The sequence below is a fragment of the Hyperolius riggenbachi genome, chromosome 1 (assembly GCF_040937935.1).
Source record: "Hyperolius riggenbachi isolate aHypRig1 chromosome 1, aHypRig1.pri, whole genome shotgun sequence".
NCBI lineage: Eukaryota > Metazoa > Chordata > Amphibia > Anura > Hyperoliidae > Hyperolius > Hyperolius riggenbachi.
Window position 1 is genome coordinate 503,855,944 of NC_090646.1, and position 22,415 is coordinate 503,878,358.

Consider the following 22,415-nt stretch of genomic DNA (forward strand, 5'->3'; position numbering starts at 1 on the left):
GATTATGTGCAAATCACCCCAGAACCTGTATAACTTAGATGTGTCAGTAATTAAAGGGATGAGTTGGCAACACTGAAACAAGCATGCAGCTAATCTAGTCAGACTTGAGTCAAAATATCTGATCTGCATGTTGTTCAGGGCTAAAACTGTTATGAGACAGAGGGTCAGCAGGACAGGCAATTTGTATTGTTTAAAAGGAAATAAATATGTCAGCCTCCACATCCTTCTCACTTTAGGTGCCCTTTAACGTCAAGCTGCAGTAGCATATTTGCCCACTAGTGGTCGCTTGAACATTAAAGAGACTCTGAAGCGAGTCTAAATCCAAATCCACATTTTTAACTTTTATTAATGTTAAGCACTATAGCTAGTGCTAAACCGGATGCATCCCCACGGCAAAACAAGGGGTTTATACCCCAGAAATCCCCTCGAGTCCGGGGAGCGCTTCCTGTTCGAGGCAGAGCTTAGGACTGTAGCTCTGCCTCTTCGCGCGTCAATCCCCACTGATTGCCACCTCTCCCCGCCCCTCTTAATCTTCCTTCACTGAGAGGGGCAGGGAGAGGCGGAGATCTGCGGGCAGATTTACATGGAGGCAGAGCTGCAGCTCAAAGCTCTGCCTCCCTGGGCAGCAAAATCCACGACCAAGAAAGTCATGGATTTTGAAGAGGGGATTTGGGGGGTATAAACCCCTCGTTTTGCCGCGGGGATGTGGCGTTTTAGCACTAGCTATAGTGCTTAACTGAAATAGAAGTTAAAAACAAGGATTTAGACTCGCTTCAGAGTGTCTTTAAAAAATAAGCTTATATTTATTTCCTTTTAAACAATACCAGTTGCCTGGCAATCCTGATGTTCTCTCTTACTGCAGAAGGATCTTAATCACACACCTGAAACAAGCATGCAACTTATCTAGTCAGACTTGAGTCAGAAACATCTGATCTACATGCTTTTTCTGGGCTAAAAGTTTTAGAGGCAGAGGGTCAGCAAAACAGGCAATTTGCATTGTTTAAAATGAAATAAATATGTCAGCCTCCTATCCTTCTCACCTTAGGTGCCATTTAATTTCAAGCTGCAGTAGTATTTTTGCCCACTAGTGGTCATTGAAACATTAACAAGGAAGTTTATAAAAAAAACCCAAAAAAAACAGCAAAAACAAAAACCTGTATGAAGCTGACGAAATCCATTATCTTCTACTGTTGCAAGTAGAGCTTGTTTTTCTCAGTCAGTACAGCAGTTTTAGGGGCAAGAAGAAGTCAGAGGGCATGCAGTAAATTATAGTGCAACTACTTCAGTAAAGATTTTCAATTCTTGAACAATACAATTTTTGATTTCTTGACTTTTTTCATTGCTACTAATGCTCTATTTGTTATATGTACTACACATACAATTCATAATATCATAAGTTTTTTTTTGCTTCAGATTTGCTTTAAATAATTAAAACCATTCAACAAGGATAACAGTAATAATGATATACCCTATCATTATTACTGTTATCCTTGTTTCATGGTTTTAATTATTTAAAGCAAATCTGAAGCGAAAAAAAACTTATGATATTATGAATTGTATGTGTAGTACATATAACAAATAGAGCATTAGTAGCAATGAAAAAAGTCTCATGCTGTTTTTTAGTACAGAAAGAGTTAAAATGCTTGAGTTTTTTTCTATGCAAAAGAGCTTCTCTGAGCTAGTCAATCAACTTGGTCCAACTTAGGGTGACCAAACATCAGGAGTCTTCATGGCCAATCGACCATTTGATAATTATAATGGAAATTATATGGAAAATATAATGGAAAAATCAGTGCCACCAAGTACATGGGTGATTGACAATGCTAACAATTTTGGACCGACGCTGTCCCCCCAATGGTCAATGTGCTCCCCCAGTGCCCAGTACACTATAAATTACCTGTCTGCAGCCACTGCTGGCTCCAGGCATTGTCTACTGTCTATGCATGTGCCCTACATGGTTGTCGACGTACACATGGGAGCGTGTGCGACATCACACACGTGCCCACATTACTCCGGCAACCACATGGGGCGTGTGTATGGAAGGAGGAGCCTGGAGCCAGCAGTGGCTGCACACAGGTAATGTATAGCACACTGAGCACTGGGGGGGGGGGGGGGCACATTGACCATTGGGAGGTCATTCAGCATGAAATTAATCAGGAATTGGTCTGTGGTGTACGGGTAGGCAACAGATCTCTCTATGATCAGATTCCATCAGAGAGAGATCTGTCTCTTGGTCGATCTGCCCATACATATATAGTCTGATATATGGGCACCTTTAGTCCTGTATTCTAAATAGCTTAAACAGCCAAGAAACAGTGAGAGACAGCTTGGGATGATGATGATGCAAGAAAGTTGAAATGGTCATTAGCTCTGCTCTGTTGTACAGCTTAAAATACAGAGTGTGGTTTCTAAACTGCAAATATGACAGAATGATGCAGTGTTATAAATAAAGTTATATAACTGAAAATACAAATATGAGACTCTTTTCTTTGCTACTAATGTTCTATTAATTATCCATACTACACATACAGTTAATTATCTCATACATCTATTTTCACGTAAGTGTCACTTTAATGCAAAACTCTTGTTTGAGTGCTTTCTTTTACAGGGCGCATCAAAGCCTTGTTATAGGTTATTGGGTGGCAACAGTCATATTTGCCTTGTAGCCTTGATCTAAGATGGTGGCGGCATGGCACAAGCCAGAAGGCACTCGCGGACTCTTTCCCCAAAGACCAAACACAGAAGTGTCACAATGTTTTGCAAACCGCTAGAGGTTTTTGAAGCAGATTTCAGAGCGATTCTAGGCATGTTTAGAGACATTTTCTAAACATGCCTAGCGTTTTTGGAGCGCTTTTGTGTAGCAGATTCCAAATATTGTTACAGTAAAGCTGTTACTGAACAACTTCTGTAACAAACGCCTGGAAAACTGCTCTGATCTAGCGTTTTTCAGAGCAGTTTTCCACTTTCCTATACTTTAACATTGAGGTAGAAACGCCTCAGAAATCTAAAAAATGCTGCAGCCCTTGAGTTTGCATTTGTGGAAAACACTACCCACTCTGGTGTGCACCACCACATTCACTTTCATTAGCCAAGCGGTTTTCCCCCTGCAAGTGTTTTAAAAAACGGTTCAGAACCGCTCTGGTGTGCACCAGTCCTAAGAAGTTGACCTTCACCACTGTGAGAACTGCCGATGATCTGTGCTGGTTGAGATGATTGCTGGTTAATTGAGTTCTGGATAACCGGGACTTGACTGTATCTTTTCTCATTTCTAGCAAACGCATAATAATGTTGACACAGGCTAAGTGGCATAGAAGAAGGGTATGCAAGCATCATAGCTATGTTATGCCATTCAGCAGCTTTTTACAAAGTGTGAGTCAGTGTCATAACTAGAAAGTGATGTTATCTTCTAAAGTAAAATTTTAGAAAATCATTGGAACCAAATTCTTCTATGTCATTACAGTATACTCTAGTGTGATCCTTTCATCAGTCACACATTGGTGTTACTAATTAAATTATGCTGTAACTGGTAATACAATGTACTGTATTGTGTAATTAATCCTTCATTAAAGCAAAGTAGTGTAATGAAATAATACTGTTTTATTACCTATATATGCCTCCCAGCCTTTGCTTTGGCGTCAAAAAGGTTAGATGCCATTTTCAAAATGTTAAGCAGTTAGCCTGGCATGTATTTGTCAGAAGTATTTGTCAGAGGCTATCTTTGCCCCAGTGACCACCAGTGACTTTCAGGGCTCAGCCTAGATAACCGACAACTATTCAGCTCTGACAAACGATATATCCTCCTGTCTAAAACGTTATTCTAAATCTAGTAAGAATAGAGACAGCTGAATTGGTTTAGGAATATTCATAAATCAGTGAAATATACCTTTTTGCTGATCTCCTAATTCTGTGTTTCTATCTGCCTCTTTTTATGTCTATCTAATAGGGATGAAAAAGCAAAATTTTCAAGTTGTGTTTTGCAGCAAATGGCCCAAATCTCACTTAGCGATATCTTTGTGATACAGCTAATTTTACTATGAAGCCACATAAGGCCTGGAACCCACTAAGGCTTTTGTAAGCGCTTGTGATGCGTGTGATCTCACTTGAGGGATGTGATTTTTTTTTAAATCCCCGAAAGCATTGTATTAGCAGCGCTGCTATTGAGTTCCAAGCATTGGACGAGAACCAGGAATTTAAAGGAATACTATCGATTCACATATTTTTTTCAATTGTCACAGGAATTGTTTAGGAAGTGCTGCTAAGTACTGGTGTATACATTTTAGTAGCAACTTCTTTGTTTACTGTTATTAAAATACATTCAATCTTTACTGATGCCAAAACCGATGGCTGACTGAGCCATGAGGAGAGGGGAAATTCCCCTCACACTTGATCAGTTAAAGAGACACTGAAGTGAAAAAAAATGATGATATTATGATTTGTATGTGTAGTACAGCTAAGAAAAAAAACATTAAGATCAGATACATCAGTCTAATTGTTTCCGGTACAGGAAGAGTTGAGAAACTCCAGTTGTTATCTCTATGCAAAAAAGCTATTAAGCTCTCCGACTAACTTAGTCGTGGAGAGGGCTGTTATCTGACTTTTATTATATCAACTGTAATTGAACTGTTGACTTTTCCTCTGCTAGAGGAGAGTTCATTACTTCACAGACTGCTCTGAAAAACTCATTTTGAATGCTGAGTGTTGTGTAATCTGCACATATTATAGAGTGATGCAATGTTAGAAAAAACACTATATACCGGAAAATAAAAATATGAGAATATTTTCTTTGCTGCTAATCTTCTAGTAATTATTCATAGTACACAACCAATTCATTATATCATATATTTTTTTCCGCTTCATTGTCTCTTTAACTCTATGTGCAGCTCTGTGTGTGACAGAGAAGAGAGCTCCCAACAGCTTCAGCTCCTGTGTCTTGTGTTTCTGACTGAAGTGTCTGAAGAGAGCAGAGGAAATGTAACTAATTGTCACAGCTATCCATACTGTTTTTGCTTTCAGAGTTTGATATGTTTGATATTTGCTTTCTGTAGTCTGATATGCAACTCTGGCTGTGCATTGAAGCAGACACCCCTTCTGCAATTGATTTGTCCCAATATAGCTAAATCCTACCCTCAATAAATTACAGCTTTTGCCTCTGATATTTAACATAAAAAGTAGGAAAATGTTTACACAGCTACTTAGACATTATTTGCACACTGTCATTTTAGAACACTTGGGTATCGATAGTATTCCTTCAAAGAGGAACTCCAGTGAAAATAATGTAGTAAAAAAAAGTGCTTCATTTTTTACCATAATTATGTATAAATGATTTAGTCAGTGTTTGCTCATTGTAAAATCTTTCCTCTCCCAGATTCACATTCTCTGACATGTATTACATGGTGACATTGTTACTGTGGGCAGGTTATGTAGCTGTTTCTAGCTGTTCTGGCTGTTACAGACAGCTGTAAACAGCTATTTCCTGTCTGTGAGCATTGTTACATTGTGGCAGTTTGCCCAGAGTACCGCGGTATTCAGAGCTTCTTGTGGGAGGGGTTTCAGCACAAAATCAGTCATACAGCGCCCCCTGATGGTCTGTTTGTGAAAATCATTATATTTCTCATGTAAAAGGTGGCATCAGCTACTGATTGGGATAAAGTTCAATTCTAGGTTGGAGTTTCTCTTTAAGTTGAAGTAACATGACCATAAATTAAAAAAAAAACCTGTTAGTACAATCTTTGTGCCACTTTCACAAAACTAATTTGTGAAATTCTCACGGACCAATATGTGCGATGAAAATTTTGTGAAACCGCGAGTGTTTTTTTTTCTCATCCCTAACAACTAATAGGAACCTTGTGATTGGAGATCAGTTCCATAGAGACAGGAAGGGAGGGGCTGCTATGATGCAGTGGAAATAATACTCTCTTGAAGTGTATCATTGTTATACTTGTTACAGTATTTTGGATGCCAGGAAAAGTCAATCTTGAGAGTATTGGCAAAATGATCCTCTGCTGTAGTGTTTTTTGATGATACTCTATCCCGTAACTCTACCAGTATGACAGTTAACCCTAAGCTCTATCTCTGACTGATACTCACCTTAGTATGAGTCACCTTAGTCACCCTCACCATATTCTTCATCTCTAGTGCCAAATCAAAGCACAAAAGACCAATATGTAGTAAGTTGGTGCTTTGGCGGAGTAAAAATGCCAAAAGAAAACATGTACCTGAAAAACAGGTGCTCAGCTGTATAATTGCCAAGCCCTTTTACCCTAAAGTGACACTAAAGTGAAAAAAAAAAAAACTTTTGATATAATGAATTGTATGTGTAGTACTGATAATTAGTATTAGTAGCAAAGAAAAAAATCCTCATATTTTTATTTTCAAATATATAGGTTGTGGGGTTTTTGTTGTTGTTGTTGTTGTTGTTTGTTTGCTTTTAACATTGCATAATTCTGTCATATTTCCAATTACACTCTGTATTTTTAACTATAACACAAGCAGAGCTAATTCAACTTCCCTGCAGTAAAAATCTTATCTAAATCGGTATCTAACTGTTTCTTTGATATATAAGTGCTCCAGAAAACAGCAACTCAAGTTGGGTCAGAGGGGCCTAGTGCACACCAGAGCGGTTCTGCTGCGTTTTGCGATCTGCTTGTGGCTGCGGATACGCTTGGGTAATGTATTTCAATGGGCTGGTGCACACCAGAGCGGGAGGCGTTTTGCAGAAACGCATACTCCCAGGCTGCTGTAGATTTTGGATTGCGGAGGCGTTTCTGCCCCAATGTTAAGTATAGGAAAAACGCAAACCGCTCTGAAAAACGGCAGTTCAGCGCGGTTTGCCAGGCGGTTTTTGTTACAGTAGCTGTTCAGTAACAGCTTTACTGTAACAATACATGAAATCTACTACACCAAAAACGCTTCACAAAACCGCAAAATGCTAGCTGAAACGCTACAGAAAAATAAGAAAAAGCGTTTCAAAATCTGCTAGAGGTTTTTGGTGTGCACCAGGCCAGAGAGCTAAGAGAATCTCTTTCGCATAGATAACAAGTGAAGTTTCTTAACTCTTCCTGTACTGGAAACAAATATGAGACTCATATCTGTGCTACTAATGCTCTATTTCGTAGCTGTACTACACATGCAATAAGTTTATTTACACTTCAGATTTCCTTTAAGCAGTGTAAGAGGCCTTTCACACAAAGTTCATTGCGTTGCAACAAACAAACATTGGGTTTGATTCACTAACCGGCGCTAAGTGATAGTGCCGGAGTGAAAAGCCACTTAGTGCCTGAAAACTAGCTTTGTGGGCACTAATAGCCGCACAAAGCTACATCGCGCACAGACCAGCGTAGTGCGCGCGCAGACATTTGCAGGTGCACCGGGTGCGACGTTCACAGGGCAGCGGGTGCGACGTTATCATCGCACCGCGCAGTATTAATGGCTGCGCACGCTCTTTGCTGGGCTGTGCGCGATGTATGGGCACAATCCACGGAGTTAGGTCTTAAGGCTTAGCGCCGGTTAGTGAATCAAACCCATTGAGTGCAGTGGATTCTGATGTGGTAATACACAGCATGCTGTTCAGTAACCTGCTAACGTGCGCATTTACAGTGGATGCGAAGCTTACTTATATTGTTTCATATGCTTCACTGTATAGGCGCACCACAACACTAACGCGCAGTGTGACTTTTTGGCAGTGTTGTGATCCTATCCCACACACTTTGCAGTATGAAAGGGCTCTAAGTGTAGCTAAAAAGCTGAAAAAAAGCCAGATGTTCAACTTCAACTACTCATGCACCTTAATAATTACACATGTGGCAGCAGTGAGCTAATAAAACTTACAGGGTCTACTAGTATAATTACATTCAGTTTAATTGCTTTCAGGTGAGTGATCACAACAGCTTTTGTTTGCTATTCACCCTTCAGCAGCATTTGTTTTATTTCCACCAGACTACCACTGAGATCCTCTGTCAGGGTTCCAAGAGACAAGCATCAAATACTGCAGTCAGGTCAGGTGAGTAAGCAGCAGAGCTTGGAAGTGTTCTGTAATTTGAAGTCTGCTCACCTCTGACATGGCTGCAGTATTTCACTGAGCAGCCTGTCAAGGGTACCCAAACGCTGGCAGTGAAGTTCTGCACTTACTGTGTTACCAGTAAAACAGGCTTGTTTGTATCCTGTGAAGCACTACATATCCCTGCAGAGGTAAATATCACCTAATGTATGTATATACAGTATATTTTTTGTTAAATGCAGTACCATCTCATTTCTAAAGAGTCTGTGCACAATGATGCTGCTGTTTATTGTGTGAATGTAGCACTGGAGGTGGATCTGTTCATGAGTGTTGCTTTTCTGCTTAGACAATGAATGAATCTGAATACCACGTGTTCTGACTGACTGAAATCACACAACAACAAACATTCAGCCAATATTGCTCAATGAATATCTGTTTATGCTTGGATGATGATGCACAGCTTCAGTCAGTGCAGGCATAGAATAATTGTGGTATCACTAACATAATTCATTTATTGCTAAAGTAGATCCCAAACTGCAATACTATTCTATGTCACATGGTTAATGCACTTGGGCCCAAATGCAACTCACTTTTTTCCTCTAAATTTTCTCCTAGGTGATATTTTTTACACCTTATCAATAAAATGACTTTTAAGCCACCAGCAAGCAAAAAAGTACTCAAAATAGTAACTTTTCACCAATTTTTGGTACTTTTTCACGACTAGAACTCTCAGTAAATGAACATTCCGTACAGATCACCTGGCAGAACTTAAGATGTCACCACCAGTGATACATTTCAGAAGGTAAATCCGAGAGAGGAAAGATTTTAAAATAGGCAAACACTGACTAAATCATCTATAAATTAATATTTAAAAAATAAATAATTTTATAAATTATGTTATTTTCACTACAGTTCCTTGATCACGCTCCTGTCACCAGGGGAGTCCTGCGGATGCACAGTAAGAGAAAATCTCGTACTGTGCAGGACACTCCCGGCAAATGAAGTGTTATTGCAGAGGTGCGCGACCAGGGCGCACAGGGGAAGTAGCCATCGGCTCGCTGAGTCTCCAGAACTGAAAGTGGGTGGCTGCGAGGGACCGGAGTATTGGTTCGTAATGGAGCGAGCACAGGGCGGCCACAGGGGTCTGGTAGAAACCCCAGGTAAGTTAAACCAGCTTTTTTTCAATTACTTTAGGTATCCTTTAAGTGTTAGGTGTATGAGTAGGAAGTTAGTGTTCTGGTACCCATATATGGTACAATAAAAACATTTGATTTTCCTGTTTATTCGACCAAAATGATCTAATCGAATGAAAGTAGAAAATAATCTTTTTTTCGATCAAGAAAAACAAGTGATTATCCAGTTTTTTCTATAAAAATCCGATCGGACATGTTGGAAAAAATCTTTATATTCGAATAACGGACAAAATCGTTCGAAATTATCTAATTGAAAAAATTGTACCATGTATAGGCACCTTTAGGCATATTGGTAGGGAGGTTAGTGTTAGAGGACAGGGTAGGGGAGGTTAGAAGGGCACCATCAGGAATACAGCCATTCACTAAAGAACCATGGCTATTATGTTACTGATATTCCAACTATTGGCACAGATCATGCAAAAGTTACAGTGATAACTATACATACAAAAATGTAGACCAGGTAAACAATAACATCTTGAAAATGTTGATTGTTCAGTTTGTAGTGTTATGCTGGGCATACACGACATTCTGGCAAGGCTTATCAATCGAGCCTGATGGCTCGATTGATAATATCCGACAGGTCCGATGACCTGCCGGATAGATTCCCCGCTCGATCCCCGCCGGCGGACAATAGAGGGGAATCGAGCGGCTGATTAGGAGCGCCCGCAGGGACGAGCGGGGATCGATCCGCGGGGACGCGGCGGGGGTCGATCCGGCGGCTAATCGGCCGCCGGATCGACCCATGTATGCCCAGCATAAGCCTAGCATCAATGTGAATACTGGCACTTAAAGCCCATATAAACATGGTAGGGTGTGTTGCTTCTAGTTCTGCTACCTGCTAAACTAGAATAATGGGCAATGCAGAGTCCCAGCTGAAGCAGCTCACACTGTGGATAATGACAGGGACAGGACACTAAGCGCTGTCTCTGGCAATTTCACTGGGGACCTGCTATATAACACCTTGCAGAGAGCAAGGCTTAACCACTGCACCATCACTTAAAATTATTAAAGATTTACAACATTAACCACTTGAGGACCTAGGGCTTTCTACCCCTTAAGGACCGGCCACTTTTTTTCCATTCAGACCACTGCAGCTTTCACGGTTTATTGCTCGCTCATACAACCTACCACCTAAATGAATTTTGGCTCCTTTTCTTGTCACTAATAAAGCTTTCTTTTGGTGCTATTTAATTGCTCCTGCGATTTTTACTTTTTATTATATTCAGCAAAAAAGACATGAATTTTGGCAAAAAAATGATTTTTTTAACTTTCTGTGCTGACAGTTTTCAAATAAAGTAAAATTTCTGTATACATGCAGTGCGAAAAATGTGGACAAACATGTTTTTGATAAAAAAAAAACCCATTCAGCGTATATTTATTGGTTTGGGTAAAAGTTATAGCGTTTACAAACTATGGTGCAAAAAGTGAATTTTCCCATTTTCAAGCATCTATGACTTTTCTGACCCCCTGTCATGTTTCATGAGGGGCTAGAATTCCAGGATAGTATAAATACCCCCCAAATGACCCCATTTTGGAAAGAAGACATCCCAAAGTATTCACTGAGAGGCATAGTGAGTTCATAGAAGATATTATTTTTTGTCACAAGTAAGCGGAAAATGACACTTTGTGAGAAAAAAAAAAAAAAAAAAAGTTTCCATTTCTTCTAACTTGCACCAAAAAAAAAATGAAATCTGCCACAGACTCACCATACCCCTCTCTGAATACCTTGAAGGGTCTACTTTCCAAAATGGGGTCATTTGTGGGGTGTGTTTACTGTCCTGACATTTTGGGGGGTGCTAAATTGTAAGCACCCCTGTAAAGCCTAAAGGTGCTCATTGGACTTTGGACCCCTTAGCGCAGTTAGGCTGCAAAAAAGTGCCACACATGTGGTATTGCCGTACTCAGGAGAAGTAGTGTAATGTGTTTTGGGGTGTATTTTTACACATACCCATGCTGGGTGGGAGAAATATCTCTGTAAATGACAATTTGTTAATTTTTTTTACACACAATTGTCCATTTACAGAGATATTTCTCCCACTCAGCATGGGTATGTGTAAAAATACACCACAAAACACATTATACTACTTCTCCTGAGTACGGCGATACCACATGTGTGGCACTTTTTTGCACCCTAACTGCGCTAAAGGGCCCAAAGTCCAATGAGTACCTTTAGGATTTCACAGGTCATTTTGAGAAATTTCGTTTCAAGACTACTCCTCACGGTTTAGGGCCCCTAAAATGCCAGGGCAGTATAGGAACCCCACAAATGACCCCATTTTAGAAAGAAGACACCCCAAGGTATTCCGTTAGGAGTATGGCGAGTTCATAGAAGATTTTATTTTTTGTCACAAGTTAGCGGAAAATGACACTTTGTGAAAAAACACAATTAAAATCAATTTCCGCTAACTTTTGACAAAAAATAAAATCTTCTATGAACTCACCATACTCCTAACGGAATACCTTGGGGTGTCTTCTTTCTAAAATGGGGTCATTTGTGGGGTTCCTATACTGCCCTGGCATTTTAGGGGCCCTAAACCGTGAGGAGTAGTCTTGAAACGAAATTTCTCAAAATGACCTGTGAAATCCTAAAGGTACTCATTGGACTTTGGGCCCTTTAGCGCAGTTAGGGTGCAAAAAAGTGCCACACATGTGGTATCGCCATACTCGGGAGAAGTAGTACAATGTGTTTTGGGGTGTATTTTTACACATACCCATGCTGGGTGGGAGAAATACCTCTGTAAATGGACAATTGTGTGTAAAAAAATCAAAAGATTGTCATTTACAGAGGTATTTCTCCCACCCAGCATGGGTATGTGTAAAAATACACCCCAAAACACATTGTACTACTTCTCCCGAGTACGGCGATACCACATGTGTGGCACTTTTTTGCACCCTAACTGCACTAAGGGGCCCAAAGTCCAATGAGTACCTTTAGGATTTCACAGGTCATTTTTGTTTCAAGACTACTCCTCACGGTTTAGGGCCCCTAAAATGCCAGGGCAGTATAGGAACCCCACTAATGACCCCATTTTAGAAAGAAGACACCCCAAGGTATTCCGTTAGGAGTATGGTGAGTTCATAGAAGTTTTTATTTTTTTGTCACAAGTTAGCGGAAATTGATTTTAATAGTTTTTTCTCACAAAGTGTCATTTTCCGCTAACTTGTGACAAAAAATAAAATCTTCTATGAACTCACCATACTCCGTACGGAATACCTTTGGGTGTCTTCTTTCTAGAATGGGGTCATTTGTGGGGTTCCTATACTGCCCTGGCATTTTAGGGGCCCTAAACCGTGAGGAGTAGTCTTGAAACCAAATGTCGCAAAATGACCTGTGAAATCCTAAAGGTACTCATTGGACTTTGGGCCCCTTAGCGTACTTAGGGTGTAAAAAAGTGCCACACATGTGGTACCGCTGTACTCAGGAGAAGTAGTATAATGCGTTTTGGGGTGTATTTTTACACATACCCATGCTAAGTGGGAGAAATATCTCTGTAAATGACAATTGTTTGATTTTTTTACACACAATTGTCCATTTACATAGAAATTTCTCCCACCCAGCATGGGTATGTGTAAAAATACACCCCAAAACACATTATACTACTTTTCCTGAGTACGGCGGTACCACATGTGTGACACTTTTTTGCAGCCTAGGTGCGCTAAGGGGCCCAACGTCCTATTCACAGGTCATTTTGAAGCATTTGTTTTCTAGACTACTCCTCGCGGTTTAGGGCCCCTAAAATGCCAGGGCAGTATAGGAACCCCACAAGTGACCCCATTTTAGAAAGAAGACACCCCAAAGTATTCCGTTAGGTATATGGCGAGTTCATAGAAGATTTTATTTTTTGTCACAAGTTAGTGAAAAATGACACTTTGTGAAAAAAAAACAATAAAAATTAATTTCCGCTAACTTTTGACAAAAAATAAAATCTTCTATGAACTCGTCATACACCTAACATAATACCTTGGGGTGTCTTTTTTTTCTAAAATGGGGTCACTTGTGGGGTTCCTATACCGCCCTGGCATTTTACAGGCCCAAAACCGTGAGTAGTCTGGAAACCAAATGTCTCAAAATGACTGTTCAGGGGTATAAGCATCTGCAAATTTTGATGACAGGTGGTCTATGAGGGGGCGAATTTTGTGGAACCGGTCATAAGCAGGGTGGCCTTTTAGATGACAGGTTGTATTGGGCCTGATCTGATGGATAGGAGTGCTAGGGGGGTGACAGGAGGTGATTGATGGGTGTCTCAGGGGGTGGTTAGAGGGGAAAATAGATGCAATCCATGCACTGTGGAGGTGATCGGAAGGGGGTCTGAGGGTTTGGCCGAGTGATCAGAAGCCCACACGGGGCAAATTGGGGCCTGATCTGATGGGTAGGTTTGCTAGGGGGTGACAGGAGGTGATTGATGGGTGTCTCAAGGTGTGATTAGAGGGGGGAATAGATGCAAGCAATGCACTGGCGAGGTGATCAGGGCTGGGGTCTGAGGGCATTCTGAGGGTGTGGGCGGGTGATTGAGTGCCCTAGGGGCAGATAGGGGTCTAATCTGATAGGTAGCAGTGACAGGGGGTGATTGATGGGTAATTAGTGGGTGTTTAGGGTAGAGAATAGATGGAAACACTGCGCTTGGGTGGTGATCTGATGTCGGATCTGCGGGCGATCTATTGGTGTGGGTGGGTGATCAGTTTGCCCGCAAGGGGCAGGTTAGGGGCTGATTGATGGGTGGCAGTGACAGCGGGTGATTGATGGGTGGCAGTGACAGGGGGTGATTGATGGGTGGCAGTGACAGGGGGTGATTGATGGGTGATTGATAGGTGATTGACAGGTAATCAGTGGGTTATTACAGGGGAGAACAGATGTAAATATTGCACTGGCGAATTGATAAGGGGGGGTCTGAGGGCAATCTGAGCGTGTAGGCGGGCGATTGGGTGCCCGCAAGGGGCAGATTAGGGTCTGATCTGATAGGTAACAGTGACAGGTGGTGATAGGGAGTGATTGATGGGTGATTGATGGGTAATTAGTGGGTGTTTAGAGGAGAGAATAGATGGAAACACTGCGCTTGGGTGGTGATCTGATGTCGGATCTGCGGGCGATCTATTGGTGTGGGTGGGTGATCAGATTGCCCGCAAGGGGCAGGTTAGGGGCTGATTGATGGGTGGCAGTGACAGGGGGTGACAGGGGGTGATTGATGGGTGATAGGTGATTGGCAGGTGATTGACAGGTGATCAGTGGGTTATTACAGGGAAGGACAGATGTAATTAATGCACTGGCGAATTGATAAGGGGGGGGGTCTGAGGGCAATCTGAGCGTGTGGGCGGGTGATTGGGTGCCCGCAAGGGGCAGATTAGGGTCTGATCTGATAGGTAACAGTGACAGGTGGTGATAGGGGGTGATTGATGGGTGATTGATGGGTGATTAGTGGGTGTTTAGAGAAGATAACAGATGTAAACGATACATTTGGGAGGTAATCTGACGGCGGGTTTGCGGGCGATCTAATGGTGTGGGTGGGTGATCAGATTGCCCGCAAGGGGCAGGTTAGGGGCTGATTGATGGGTGACAGTGACAGGGGGTGATTGATGGGTGATAGGTGATTGGCAGGTGATTGACAGGTGATCAGTGGGTTATTACAGGGAAGAACAGATGTAATTAATGCACTGGTGAATTGATAAGGGGGGGTCAGAGGGCAATCTGAGCGTGTGGGCGGGTGATTGGGTGCCCGCAAGGGGCAGATTAGGGTCTGATCTGATAGGTAAAAGTGACAGGTGGTGATAGGGGGTGATTGATGGGTGATTGATGGGTAATTAGTGGGTGTTTAGAGGAGAGAATAGATGTAAACAATGGATTTGGGAGGTGATCTGATGTCGGATCTGTGGGCGATCTATTGGTGTGGGGGGGTGATCAGATTGCCCGCAAGGGGCAGGTTAGGGGCTGATTGATGGGTGGCAGTGACAGGGGGTGATTGACGGGTGATTGATGGGTGATTGACGGGTGATTGACAGGTGATTGACAGGTGATTGACAGGTGATCAGGGGGATAGATGCATACAGTAAACAGGGGGGGGTGGTCTGGGGGGGTGGTCTGGGGAGAATCTGAGGGGTGGGGGGTGATCAGGAGGGGGCAGGGAGCAGGGGGGGGATAAAAAAAAAAATAGCGTTGACAGATAGTGACAGGGAGTGATTGATGGGTGATTAGGGGGGTGATTGGGTGCAAACAGGGGTCTGGGGGGTGGGCAGAGGGGGGGTCTGATGGGTGCTGTGGGCGATCTGGGGCAGGGGGGGGGAGAAATCAGTGTGCTTGGGTGCAGACTAGGGTGGCTGCAGCCTGCCCTGGTGGTCCCTCGGACACTGGGACCACCAGGGCAGGAGGCAGCCTGTATAATACACTTTGTAAACATTACAAAGTGTATTATACACTTTGTATGCGGCGATCGCGGGGTTAACATCCCGCCGGCGCTTCCGTATAGCCGGCGGGATGTTGCGGCGAGCGAGCGGTGACAGGCGCCGGCGGAGGATCGCGTCACGGATGACGCGATCGCTCCGCCCATGCCCTTAAATGGACCGCCGCCTCTGTGGGTGAGGCCGTCCTGAAGGGCTCCACTTCCCCGCCGCCCCTGTGTAGTGGGCGGTCGGGAAGTGGTTAATCCATCGATTATAATACCCATACAATAATTAAAAACACCATAGCAACATAATCCAGTCGATAATGTACAATACAGTCATTCAGTTTGAGCATCTAAAATATTCCCTGATAATGAAATGGTCCATTACATATACAGTAGCACTGTAGAAAATGTTTCCTTGTGCTGTGTGAGAAATCTAGGTTACAGGAAATAAATAATAGATCCCTAAGAAAAGCATCAGTGCATAAACCACAGTGTGATAATTAATCAATAATGCAGAGTGCCAATAAATACTACAAAGTCAAACACTTAATATACATCCAGCTATAAAATGCAAGGCGATACTACACAATTCATGTAAATTACGGTTACCATACGTCCCGCTTTACCCGGGACGCGTCCCGCCTTCGGGGGGCGCTGTCCCCGGCTGCATGAGGTCCCGGCCTCGGGACTCTGGCCACCGTACAGTGAACTAGCCGCAGCGTCCCCCCCCCCCCCCCCCAATTCCCCCCGTCCCAGGTTGAGCCTTCAAAAATCTGGTCACTCTATGCAAATAAATCATCAGGAAATGCAAAAACACTAAAGAAAGAGGAGAGAAAAGGCTATAATGATGGGTGGTGCTGTAGCTAGCTTAGAACTAAGCTAAGCTGGGGGTGATAGCATACCCTATATGACTAGGCACAAAATATGCAGTGACGGAAAATATAGGAATCAGTTGAAAGAAGGTGAAACTTATATACGGGGCAGATTTATACCTTTCACTGCCGTAGATATACTTTCACCAACCGCCCTCAACAAGTACAAATCAAGCCCGTGCATGTGTAGCAACACATCATATTATTAACTACATCACAGTATATGAGCTGGTGGTGATGTGGTCAGTCACATGTTGAGGTATAATTTCCTTCTACATCCCAAAAACATTCTAAGTTAATTGCTTCCTTCCTACCAAAACTGGCTTTAGGCTATAAGTATGGTAAGGATTAGACTGTGAGCTTTTCTGAGTAGGACATTAGACTGTGACCAGGGGGGTAACTACAATCTACCGGGCCCAGTCTTGCAGCCCCTCTCCTTTGGGGGGAACTTCTGTAAGCAAATGCAGAGTTAAATGCAGAACAGCATTAGTGGTGCATTCTAGGTGACCTGCTACTGGTGGCAGGACTAGTCTTTTTCACTTCCTTCTTCTGTGTAGCTCCATGCTGTGCAGTCATCATACGGCTCCCATCATGTGACTGCCTGAAGCGGGTAATATATAATGCTCTGCTGTGGTCGCTCTGCATTTACCTCCATATTTGCTGGCAGGAGCAGCCCCCCTTAGCTTCTAGGCCCCCTCAACATTGATGGAAATGATGGGAGCTATTGTTAAGCTCCTGACTATGACTATGGTAGGCATCCGATTGTGACATGACTATATACAGGGGTGCCTCTAGCCATTTTGTCACTCCAGGCGAGGAAACCTGTGCCGCCCCCGCCCCTCACTAAAATAATCGCAATGCTGCAGCATTTCACCAGAAAATAATCGTATTACAACAGTGGTTCAGTGCAATACTATGAGCTGCCGATCTACCACCTCTATACCACTGTGTCCAATTGAAAAATGTACTGTTTGATCATAATTTTTATGAATTTTTGCAACAGATTGATCAAAAGTATAATCGATGTGGGTGGTTAATAATCACCAGATCCAATCATAGTGAAATAATCTGTTGGTAATAATGGATGCATGTATTGACAGCTATAGGGTAGGGTTACTAATAACAAGACTGGGGTGATTAAATTGTGAGGGTAAGATGTGTGTGTGTGTGTGTGCGGGGGGGGGGGGGGGGGGCAAAGTAGATAATGACAAGGAACATTTGTATTGCATTTTTCTCCTTGTGAACTCAAATTGCTTGAGCTGCAGCTACTACGACGTGCTCTGTAGGCAGTAGCAGTGTTAGGGAGTATTGCCCAAGGTCTCCTACTGAATAGGTGCTTGTGTACTGAGCAGGAAGAGCTAAGATTTGCTGAGGTTTGAACCCAAGTTGCCAGTGCCAGAGGCAGAGCCTTTAACCATTACACTATCCAGAGAGAGAAGGGAGAAAAGCACATTTATTTAGCTTTCCTGTATGACAAGAAGACAGCCAGCACTAGGGTAAGGGGGAAGCAAAGGTGAATGAGGGAGAAAAGAGAAGTGGAGAGATACTGAGATGGAGCAGAGAGCATACCTGTATTGCAGTCCCACATCACACAGAGGCAACTTGCCTGTAATGTGACTCCTGCCCCTGCCAATCTCTCACACAAGCTGCAGCAGCCCTCTTGGAGTCTAGGGACAGTCAACATCTTTTCATCCTGTATAATACCTTAACAAGCTGTCCACATGTAATCTTTACAATGGTGAGAGAGCAGACAGAGTTTTTTTTCTATGGACTCTGCATAAGGCAAGCCTCCTCAGCCAGCCTAGTGCTTCACAATGCCTTATAAAAGAATAACCTCAATGCACCAGGCACTGTACCAGAAGCCTGGAGGAAATTCTCCCCCCTTTGCCCCCAGGCCAGTCCATTCTGGAATGCCTTGTACCTCCTTCCCAAAAAGACACCATCCTCCTCTTCTGATGTGTTTTCTTTTCACGGTCATAAGGAGGGGCGGGACAGGAGTGAACAGACACAGTCTAGATCCCGAAAAAACAACTAATTAGGGAATGTTATACAAAGTGTTGTAGACAAAAGGTTTGTAGACTCCTTATGAGAGGAGAGGCTGAGCAGCAGATGATTTCATTAGAACTTTTTATCTCCGCACCCTCAGTTTTCAGTGTATAAGGACAGGAAAAATAAACTATTTTCCCCCCTGGAAGCCGCCCCCAGATAAATCTTCGCTCAAGGCAATTGGCTTATCAACTGGTGCCTAGAGGCACATCTGACTATATACTCTGTAAACTGCTGCAGATGATGTCAGTGCTATATAAATACGTAATAATCATATGGTAGGACATTTGACTATGATAATATTAGATTGTGAGCTGCTTTGAGCATAGTCAGTGACATTACTATGTCACTGAGAAAGGGAGGCAAAGGAAGAAGGAATGACAGAGTAATGCAGTAATGGGAGGATACAAAAGCATGGAGGGTAAGTCCTGACCCCCATTGAGGTAAGTTTTCTTGTCAGTAACTTGTCCCTAGTGATGCTCGGATACCCCTTTTTATTATTCGAGTTTGGTCGAATTCGAATAGTAAATTATTCGAATTCGGTCGAATATTCGAGTCGAATATTTTTTACTATTCGATTCGACCTCGGACTTCAAGCTCACTATTCAAGTCGGTATTCGAGCTCATTATTCAAGCTGACTATTCGAATTGGCCTTAAATAGCTTACAACACTTGTTTTGAGGGTGAATGATGCAAGAAACATCTTTTTTTCCAAGTAACAACAGCAAGTGATTATGTGGGGATGTTCCTTTTAAAAAAAAGGTGGAAAGAGAAGAGAAGTTGTGTCCAAAATTCTGTTCAGTAGTGTATATACTTCTTCTTCTTCTTCTTTATCTTCTATATCTTCTTCTTCTATATCTTCTTCTTCTTCTTCTATATCTTCTTCTTCTTCTATATCTTCTTCTTCTTCTTCTATATCTTCTTCTTCTTCTTCTTCTTCTTCTTCTTCTTCTTCTTCTTCTTCTTCTTCTTCTTCTTCTTCTTCTTCTTCTATATCTTCTTCTTCTTCTTCTTCTATATCTTCTTCTTCTATATCTTCTTCTTCTTCTTCTTCTATATCTTCTTCTTCTTCTATATCTTCTTCTTCTTCTTCTTCTATATCTTCTTCTTCTTCTTCTATATCTTCTTCTTCTTCTATACCTTCTTCTTCTTCTTCTTCTTCTTCTTCTTCTTCTTCTTCTTCTTCTTCTTCTTCTTCTTCTTCTTCTTCTTCTTCTTCTTCTTCTTCTTCTTCTTCTTCTTCTTCTTCTACTTCTACTTCTTCTCCTTCATCTTCTTCATCTTCTTCATCATCTTCTTCTTCTATATCTTTTTTTTCTATATCTTCTTTTTCTATATCCTCTTCTTATTATTATTTTTCTATTTCGTCTTCTTCTTTTTCTATATCTTCTTCTTCTTCTTCTATATCGTCTTCTTCTTCTTCACTTATTTCTCTTTTATATATATTTTTTTTAAGAAATGCAGCTATTTTTGAGCGTAATAAATAGCTGGTGGCGCACGCATGTTGGAAGCGCCATTGTATGTGCTCCCTGGCAGTGGAAACACACAGACAGCATGAGGTAAATTCAGCAGCAGCAGCAGGAGGAGGAGGATGATTGTGTGGCAGCAGGCAGTCAATGAGGCAGGCAGCGAGACATAATAGGCTGTGTGGTACCTAGCGGTGGTACCAGGCCGTAAATACACAGCATGAGGTTCCAGACAGCGGTCGTGAAGCCCACATCATGTCCAATACACAACTGGGACAACACAGTTTTCAACCCGGACACCTCTAAAAATAATATCACACAGTATTAATAAAAAGAATATATTTTTTTTTTGGTTTTTTAAAGAAATGCAGCTATTTTTGAGCGTAATAAATAGCTGGTGGCGCACGCATGTTGGAAGCGCCATTGTATGTGCTCCCTGGCAGTGGAAACACACAGACAGCAGGAGGTAAATTCAGCAGCAGGAGGAGGAGGATGAGTGTGTGGCAGCAGGCAGCCAGGTAGGTAGGCAGCGTGACATAATAGCCCTGGTACCTAGCGTTGATACCAGGGCTGTAAATAAACACAACAGGAGGTCCCAGACAGCGGTCGTGCAGCCCACATCGTGTCCAATACACAACTGGAACAACACAGTTTTCAACCCGGGCACCTCAGAAAAATTAAACCTTTTTTTTTTTCTTTTTTTAATGGTTTACTTTTTTTTTTTTTTACAGCAAATTACACAGATATAGCTATTGTTGGACGTAATAGCTGGTGGCAGAGTGGCAGCAGAAGGTAATTCTGTGTACCCTGGCAGTGGGAAACACAGACAGACAGCAGCAGCAGCAGGAGGAATGGAGGAGTAATGAGAGTAGCTATTGTTGGACGTAATAGCTGGTGGCAGAGTGGCAGCAGAAGGTAAAATCTGTGTACCCTTGGCAGTGGGAAACACAGACAGGCAGCAGCAGCAGCAGGAGGAATGGAGGAGAGTAGTGTGAGTGTGGCAGCAGGTAGGTAGGCAGCGTGACATAATAGTCCTGGTACCTAGCGGTGATACCAGGGCTGTAAATAAACACAACAGGAGGTCCCAGACAGCGGTCGTGCAGCCCACATCGTGTCCAATACACAACTGGGACAACACAGTTTTCAACCCGGGCACCTCAGAAAAATTAAACCTTTTTTTTTTTTTTTTTTTAAATGTTTGACGTAATAGCTGGTGGCAGAGTGGCAGCAGAAGGTAAATCTGTGTACCCTGGCAGTGGGAAACACAGACAGACAGACAGCAGAAGGGCAGTACACAGCAGCCCACTGTAGAAGTAAAATGTGTGGCTGCAGGCGACGTAATAGTCAAAGTGAACCAGGCTGGCTTAGTGAGCAGGAGCCAGGAGGTGGTAAAGGGTGGTAAGGCACATTAACGATGGTTCTTCCGGCAGCCAGTTCATGTCCCCCTCTCGCCGACAACAAGGGCCTGGAACTCGCCTTCCACCCACGCCTGGTTCATCTTGAGAAACGTCAGTCTGTCCACAGACTTGTGAGACAGACGTGAGCGTTTCTCGGTGACCACGCCACCAGCTGCACTAAAGCAGCACTCGGACAGCACGCTGGAAGGGGGGCAGGACAGCACTTCCAGGGCGTACTGCGCCAGCTCGCTCCAGATCTCCAGGCGCTTGACCCAATACTCCATGGGATCAACAGGGGCATCGCTTTCAAGCCCGCTGTAGGACCCCATGTAGTCAGCCACCATTCGGGTCAGGCACTGGCTGTGACCGGAGGAGGATGCTGCTGCATGCACCTCCTCTGTAGTCACTGCTGCCGGAGCCTCTACAGTCCTGTAGAGCTCGTTGCTGAGAGACAGCAGGTCTGTGGGGCGCTTGCTGCTGGATGCAGGCACCTGCTGCTGCCTCTGTGCTGGCTGGACAGTGGGGGTGGAAGGCTGGGGGAAGGCTTCCTCCAAGCGCTCAACAAGGGCCTGATGCAAGCTCCTTATTTGATGCGCTGGGTCTCCTCCTGCAGGCGGCAGGAACTGGCTCAACTTCCCCTTGAGGCGTGGGTCCAACATCATGCTGATCCAGATGTCCTCCCTCTGCTTCATCTGGATCACCCTGGGGTCCTTGCGCAGACATGTCAGCATGTGCGCTGCCATTGGGAAGAGGCGGGCCACGTGTGCTGGCACATCGATGGCAGTGCTGTCCTCATCCTCCTCCTCTGCCGCCTCATCCTCTCTCCACCCCCGCACCAACTCAGCTGCGCTGTGCTGATCCCCCTCATCAGCAGCAAGGTCAGGGACCTCCACCAAGTCCTCCTCCTCCTCCCCCTCAGAGGTTGACTGTGCAGCTGCTTGCCGCTCCTGCTGGTCCAAGGCTGCCGCTCCCTGTTCCAGCAAAGCATCGAGGGCCCTGTTCAGCAGACAAACCAGGGGCACCCACTCGCAGACCATAGCATGGTCCCTGCTCACCATGTTAGTGGCC

The 22,415-nt window shown here is 43.4% G+C and overlaps 1 protein-coding gene across 1 annotated transcript in view; it reads right to left on the reverse strand.

Annotated features, from left to right (window-relative positions):
- Window positions 1-22,415, reverse strand: part of LOC137532726 (adhesion G-protein coupled receptor D1-like) — a 603,228-nt gene that overhangs the window by 438,737 nt on the left and 142,076 nt on the right. The window lies entirely within an intron of this gene.